Source organism: Vulpes vulpes, chromosome 1 (genome assembly GCF_048418805.1).
Source record: "Vulpes vulpes isolate BD-2025 chromosome 1, VulVul3, whole genome shotgun sequence".
Classification (NCBI taxonomy): Eukaryota; Metazoa; Chordata; class Mammalia; order Carnivora; family Canidae; genus Vulpes; species Vulpes vulpes.
Genome location: NC_132780.1, coordinates 168,204,545 through 168,212,173, shown reverse-complemented (window position 1 = coordinate 168,212,173; position 7,629 = coordinate 168,204,545).

Here is a 7,629-nt window from a genome sequence, read left to right as displayed (position 1 = left end):
TTTTGTTAGCAGTAAATAGTGAATTTTGCAGTGTGTCACTCATATATCCACTTAGGATGAAGCACTCATTCTCCAAACTGCCAGATGTGTTTATTATGAACTTTTCATAGCTGAGTGCCTCCCCAGCAATTGCCCTCAGCAGTGGGGAGCAGCCTCACCCAAGGAAGTGACCAGTAATGTGGAATAAAAGGCCAGACCTCTACCTTCACTCTGACTGCAAAAAGCTAGTCTACCTCTGAAACTGCCTTTGAATTCAGTTGAATCCTTTTCTGCAAGCTCATCATGATTTAACCTCTCCCTCTGCTCACTGTGGCTTCCTGCATTCTTCTCAAAGGTATTAGTCTCAAAAGCCTTGCTCAATAACCTTCTTGCATATACCTGTTTCTCATTCACTGTTTCCTGATGGATCTGACTTAGGCCATAGTTTTTTTGAGAAAAATGTAGGCTGTTGTGCCCAAGGTTGCGAATCCGAGAAACCACCAAGGAGCCGACACCGATGCAAACACACAAGGGTTTATTTACGAGCTCGAGCTTGAGTCCAAGTATACGCCACACAGCAGAGCAGGGGCTTGGACCCCGAAGTGGGTTACAGCTAGGTTTTTTATGGGCTGGTCTAGGGGGTTTTCAGAAGGGGTGGAGGAATTTTTTTCCATTCCAATGTGGAGGAAAGGGTGGGGGAGTTTCTTAAGATCTGATATGGGATTCTCTGCCGAGGGCATTCTGAGCTTTATTGTCTTTCCGATATGGGATTCCCTGCCTAGGACATTCTGCAGTTTTTCCTGTAAAGTTCAGCTCTTATTCCCAGGGGCCTAAGATGGCTGTACTTGTGCTAATGCTAAACTTGAGGTGGAATGGCCTTAATTTTTCTCAGCCTCCACATAGACCTGCATGTTGTCCACAAACATGGAAAAGAATGGACTTTGTAAAGCTGATTTTGTACCTACCTGAGTTTATTGAGGCAAATATCTGTAGTCAAAACATGTAAAAGTAATTAATATCCATCTAAAGTGCAGCAACCAAAATACTTTTGTAGAGGGAATTTACTCCTTGCTGAAAACAAAGACTTTTTACTTCTCTGAGTCTAGAGAGAAGCTAGAGAAAATAAAACATTATAATGTATATCGTCATCTTGACCTTTTCCAGGGAACTAGATATGGTTCATATGGTTCAGTCATTGCATCCCAAATACTGGGCCTAACTCAGATGTGGAGAAGAAGGAGGTGAAGCCAGGTTGACTCTATTAATGTGATATATATCTCTAAATAAAAATAGTTGGACTTTTAGAATCTGTCAAATTCTTGACTACCCATCAGGCTAAGTCAAGAGTTTACAAACCCAGAGAGACTTCACTAGTTTTGAGAAACTCTGCAGTAATGGAGAGAAGGGCCACGTTTGAGGAAAGTAGGTAATTTTATTGATAGGAGAGTGAATGAAGAATGTGTTGGAGGGAGGAAATGGGATTGTTTGACTTCAGATAGCAATGGCTTCATCATAATAATCTCCTTTCCCTCATCTTCCTCTGTGTTCATTTATTGAATATGACTATGTGTCAGACACTGGGTGTATTTTTATTTATGAAGTGCTATGAGGTAGGCATTTTATCCCCATTTTAAAAAAGGAAAACCTGATGTTCAAAAAAAATCAAGTAAACTGCCCAAAGTCACTGCCCAAAGTCTGTATAGCTCTAAAACCACATTCTTCCCATTATATTTATAATGGAGAATGTGCTTCATTCCTCTTTTTAGCAAGAAAATAAACTATTTTTTTAAATTTTTATTTATTTATGATAGTCAGAGAGAGAGAGAGAGAGAGAGAGGCAGAGACACAGGCGGAGGGAGAAGCAGGCTCCATGCACCAGGAGCCTGATGTGGGATTCGATCCTGGGTCTCCAGGATCGCGCCCTGGGCCAAAGGCAGGCGCCAAACCGCTGCGCCACCCAGGGATCCCAGAAAATAAACTATTATTTGTACTCAAAAAGTTTCAGTTATTTAACACAACAGATTTTAAATCATTCTCAATGTGCCAGTTAGGTTGAATTTTGCCTAATATGTTAATAAGTATATAATTTCATACTTTGAGCTATAACTATAAAGAGTAATGAGAAAAGCAATAAAAAGTTCAAAAGGAATTCATACACTAATAAACCTTTTTTTTTTTCCTTTTGGAATAAGTAAACATCTTGGAAAGAAAGTGCAAACATTCACGGAATCCATCGACTTGTAAGTGGAAAAAAAAGGTATCATAATTATACAATTAAATATATTGAAAATACCGTTTGTCAAGTTGACTATTGAAGATTAGGTAAATTAAGTTGGCTACTATGGTTGTTGAGTTTATTATTGGACATTCTCTTTAGAGTTTAAAAGAATTTTGGAAAAATTCAGAATTACTGTGAAAACTCACCTATATCTCTGGGGTCAGAATATAACTACCTATGAAGATAGAAAGAAAACTCTATTATTATCTCATCTCTATCATTTCTAGGACTATCTCAAGAGAGAAAGAATTTTACCTAGAGAGAGAGAATGAGGAAAATAGAAATATAAGGAATTTAACTTCTGTTCCCTTGGTATCTGCAATGAAACCAATCAGCATTTAAGGAAAAGTTTTAAAAATAATTCAGATTCACAAATATCCAGTCTGGGATGAGGTTGGAATTGCAAATTTGTTTTACTTTAGGCTGAAATATTTTATAGAAGTAGTTATGTTAAATATTTAATGTAATGCTATTTGTGAATTAGGTAATAAACTCAGTAAAATGAAAATCAAGAAAATGAAGACATTTATGATTGAATCACCATTTTTTAGGTGTCAGGTTTATATTACACAGGTTTACCTCAACTTTAAAGAGATTATATGGTTTTAAAAGTATAAGCAGATGTAATAATCCAACAGTATTGCTCATATTGTTTATGGTATCCACTTTGAAATATCTTGAAGTAAGAGGCATCATCTTGACAATATAACATTATCTTAATGAAAATAGATTGGGAAAAATTAGCAAAAAATATTTTAGTAAAACATATTCTTCATTTTCACATTTTAAAATGGACACACACAGGGATGCTTGGGTGGCTCAGCGGTTTAGCACTTGCCTCCCGCCCATGGCGTGATCCTGGAGTCCTGGGATCGAGTCCCACATCAGGCTCCCTGCATGGAGCCTGCTTCTCCCTCTGCCTGTGTCTCTGTCTCTCTTTCTCTCTCTGTGTCTCTCATGAATAAATAAATGAAATCTTTAAAAAAATAAAATAAATAAAATGAACACACACAATAACTAGAATACAAATTCATTTTAGATGCTTCTGGAAATATTAATCATATTTTTATTATATCTATTTATTTTTGTTTATTATATTTTATTTTTAAATATTTTTTGTTTATTATATTTTAAATGCACTAATAGGGTATTCAAAGGAAACCAATGGTGATCCCTTAGTAAAATAAGAAATTTGAGATGTGAAAATTACTTTCTGAATTTTTCTAGTTTACATTTTTAAATATAAATTAGGTTAACTTAAAATGAGCTATACTGTCTTATTATGATAATTTATCAAAACTTTAAAAGATTGGGACACCTGGGTGTCTCAGTGGTTGAGCACCTACCTTTGGCTCAGGGCATGATCCCACAGCCCAGGGATTGAGTCCCACATCAGGCTCCCTGCATGGAGCCTGCTTCTCCCTCTGTCTCTTTCTCTGCCTCTCTCTCTCTGTGTGTCTCTCATGAATAAATAAATAAAATCTTTAAAAAAACACAAACTTTAAGATATTAATGTATGTACAGGTGAGGAAATACTTTATTTTGTACATTAATGTTGCAGTGGCACCTTCTTGCTGAATCAAAAGCTAAATTTGAGTGCTCATTTAAAGTGGATTTGATGGAAAAAATATGAAATTGAACTACCAGATATTTACATACAAACATATAAAAGGTATTTTTTTTCCTCTGGGAAGAAGCATTTTATTGTGATACAGTTTACTTTTCTTGTTTACTATAGTAACAATGATTGCTCTAAAACTGACACTCTCTGAAATATGCTTATTTCAGCAGTTATACCTTAACAATGCAGTTTGCCAATATGACTATTTGTTGACTAAGGGTTCAAAAAATTTAATGCCTTGTTTTCTAACTATCCCTCATTCAGTTTCAAACTCCTAAAGTCATAGTAGATTACTCTCAGATGTAAGCCCTAATGAGACAAGATGGCTAATTCCATGGCATGAAAACTTGATGAAAAACTAAAATGAACATTAGATACAACTAAGTTTGTTTTATTTTATTTATTCTTTAATAGCAAAAATGTATGTAATATTTAAATTTGAATACTTATTGTGCTACATTTTAAAATTTTATTAACTTTAATTATGAATTCATTTAGATAGAAATGCCACTTTTCTCATTTAGCAAAATTTATGAGTACTGGCATGCAATTTTATTCCAAAAAAGTGGCTCAGAGTATAGTATTGGATGTTATATATGTAAATATTTAAACAATACAAATAGTTTTCTTAAACAGCTTTAATTTTTAAAAGATGATATGTAGATAATGTTTTTTAAAGCAGTAACTAATAAAAATCTACTTTAATATCCCATTGCAAAAGCAGGCTGTGAGTACTGACTGCAGAAGTTTGTGGTGGCAGGCATGAACTCTTCTCACAAAATCTTTCAAGTGAAGCACAGAGCCCTCAGAGAGAAATGGGCTCTTACATAATGAATAATGTGAAGACTTAGACATATGAAGAATTCTGACTTTTCTCAATTTTCCCTCTGAAATTTTGCATTGTTTCCAGAACAACTCTGTGAGATGGTTAGGTCAGCTTCTTTTAAGCATATTTTACATGTTTCTCTTCCATTTCTAATAGTCTTGCCATGTTTGTGGCCATAATCTTGGCTCAGGACTATATTACTTAGTACACTGGCTATGGGTATGTGTTCCTTTCTGGAGCCCCTGCGTCTGATCTATCCCCACTGCCAGCTCTCTACTAGTAATCTTCATCCTGGGCCCTGAGTATGGCATTCCTTTTCTTCCAAGACATTTACTAACCTCATCCCTATCTATTTTTTTGCAAAGTTCTTTATGTAATTTTAACATGCACCTGATTTTCTAAGTGGTTTAAAATATTCAAAATTCATTAGATCTATTTTGTTGTCTGTGTAAATGAGGGCAAGAAAAGAACAATTGAAAAGTAGGATATTTTAAAAAACAAAACATAATGTAATACTTTAAGGAAAATAACAAATTATTATTATTATTATTTTAAGGATTTTGTTTATTTATTCATTAGAAACATGGAGAGAGAGAGGCAGAGACAGAGACAGAGGGAGAAGCAGGCTCTGTCCAAGGAGCCCAATGTGGGACTCGATCTCAGATCCCAGAATCATGCCCTAAGCTGAAGGCAGATGCTCAGCCACTGAACCACCCAGGCATCCCAAAAAGAACAAATTATTACAAGAAAATTTCATAGTTGATGAAAAACTTGTCAGTATACACCTAGTTAGGGAAATTTAGGAGTAAAATGTTCAATAATGAAATGATTGTGGCTTTCTAGAATGTTGACTGACAGTTTTTGACCTGCTAATGAAACTGGCATAATATTTTAATGAATTATAACTGATAAAATGAGAATAATAAGACCCAAAGTTAAACTAAATGGAACAGATTACATGGGAGATAGAGTTAAATTTCTTATAAAAGGTATCTGATGACAAAGTAATTACCAGATAATTATGTAGTAAATTATATTTTTTATCTCTACCAGTGGGAAAACTCTATTTGCTGATTCACTTTAATATTGTTAAATAAACTTTCCATAAAACTAATCAGCCTGTCAAAAACAGATTTCAGAAAAATTTAAATTAATATGATGTACTAGAAGAATGAGGATGGATTTATTAGCCATTCTAATCTTTTATTTTTCAACCTCCACCAAGTTACTTTGGTTACTGACATGATTTTGAAATTTGAATACATGAGGATATTGATCTGTCATTACTATAAACAAGAATTTTGCATTTCCAAGGCTCGGGAATCTCTCTCTCTCTCTCTCTCTCTCTTTCTCGTGCGCTCACTCTCTCTCTCATACACAAGTGCACGTGCTCACACACACACACACACACATCTTGTATATTAAACAGATTTTACAAAATTTCAAAATTGGGGAAGAGTGAACCTGACCAAGCCTAATGCTAGAATCAGTGGTTTCAATGATACCAGGATGCTTGCTTTCATTCCTTCTTATTTTCCCAACTATAGCCATTCTTTAGACATCCATCACTTGATGAATCCAGCTATTCATTTTCTTTGATTCTTTTCCCAGCCTTCAAAGTGTTGCTTGACAAATCTCTTTGCTAAGTCAATAGGCTCCACACAGGCCTTATGCTTTCTAGCTCCATTGGAGCTCCTGCATGTTTCTCTATGGTCTCTTCACCTTTCCTTGTTATTTTCTCTGCAACTGACTTCACTGGGTTTTCCAAAAATGTGTTCCTTTTGTCAATGGCTTACTTCACCTTCCCAATACTTCCAAAAAGAATGTATGACCAACACACAGGACCAGTTGCCAACTTTGCATCTGTACCTGCATATGACATCATATACTCTGGTCTCCTTCCCTTCTGTTAAAAGAAGAGGAGTTGATTGTCCTTCCCTAGTTTAATCGATCTACACTTACTCAGTGTGGCAAATAGAATGATGGTTCCCCCCCCCCCAAATGTCAACATCTTAATCTATGGCCCTTGTAAATATTTTACTTTAAATGGCAAGAGAGACTTTGCAGACATGATTTCTCCTGAAATAAGGAGATTATCTTGAATTATCTGAGTTGGTCCAATTTACTCACAAGATCCTTGTAAAAGGGAAATGCAAGGTCAGAGTGAGAGGAGATAAGAAGATACATGACAGTGGAAGCTGAGATATAAAAGAGAAAGAAAGTGAGAGAGAGAGAGATTGAGAGAGATTTGAAGATGCCATGATACTGGCTTTACACATGGAGGGTGAGGCCACAAACTAAAAATGCAGGTAGCCTCTAGAAGCTTGAAAAGGCAAGCAAATGGATAGTCCCTGTAGTCCAAAAAAGAACACAGCCCTACTGACATCTTGATTTTTTAGCCCCATAGTTTACGTCTTCTGTGCCTGCCCCTCAAACCTTTGTAATCTAGTCTCTGACTTCTGTCTTGAATAGCTTTTCCAAGCTTTATGGCAGTTCCTTCTTATCTGACAAATTTAACTAAGCTTTTTTCCCACTTGATAGATTTTCAGTTTTTGACAGTAGCTGCCTATTCTCTCATGGCTTTTAATTATCATTTTGATTGGTTTGTCTGGGATTCTTCAAAGGCTTTTTTCCTCTGTCCTCTGACCACTGTTTATGTGTTGGTGGATGACTCAAGGTCTACTCTTTTCTCTCTTTCATTTTTACCTTCTCTATAAACTTTGGATGATTTGATCTACTTTCATAGTTTTCATTACCAAATACAAGTGGATAACTTCTAATCAATGAGTCTCAACTCTACTCTTGAATTCCAGATACATTTATTTACTTGACATGTCTGCCTGTCTGTTTTCCAGGCACCCCAAACATTTAAACCTAGAGAGATTCTTCTCATGTCAGTGTACCATAGAAAAAACAAGGAATCAC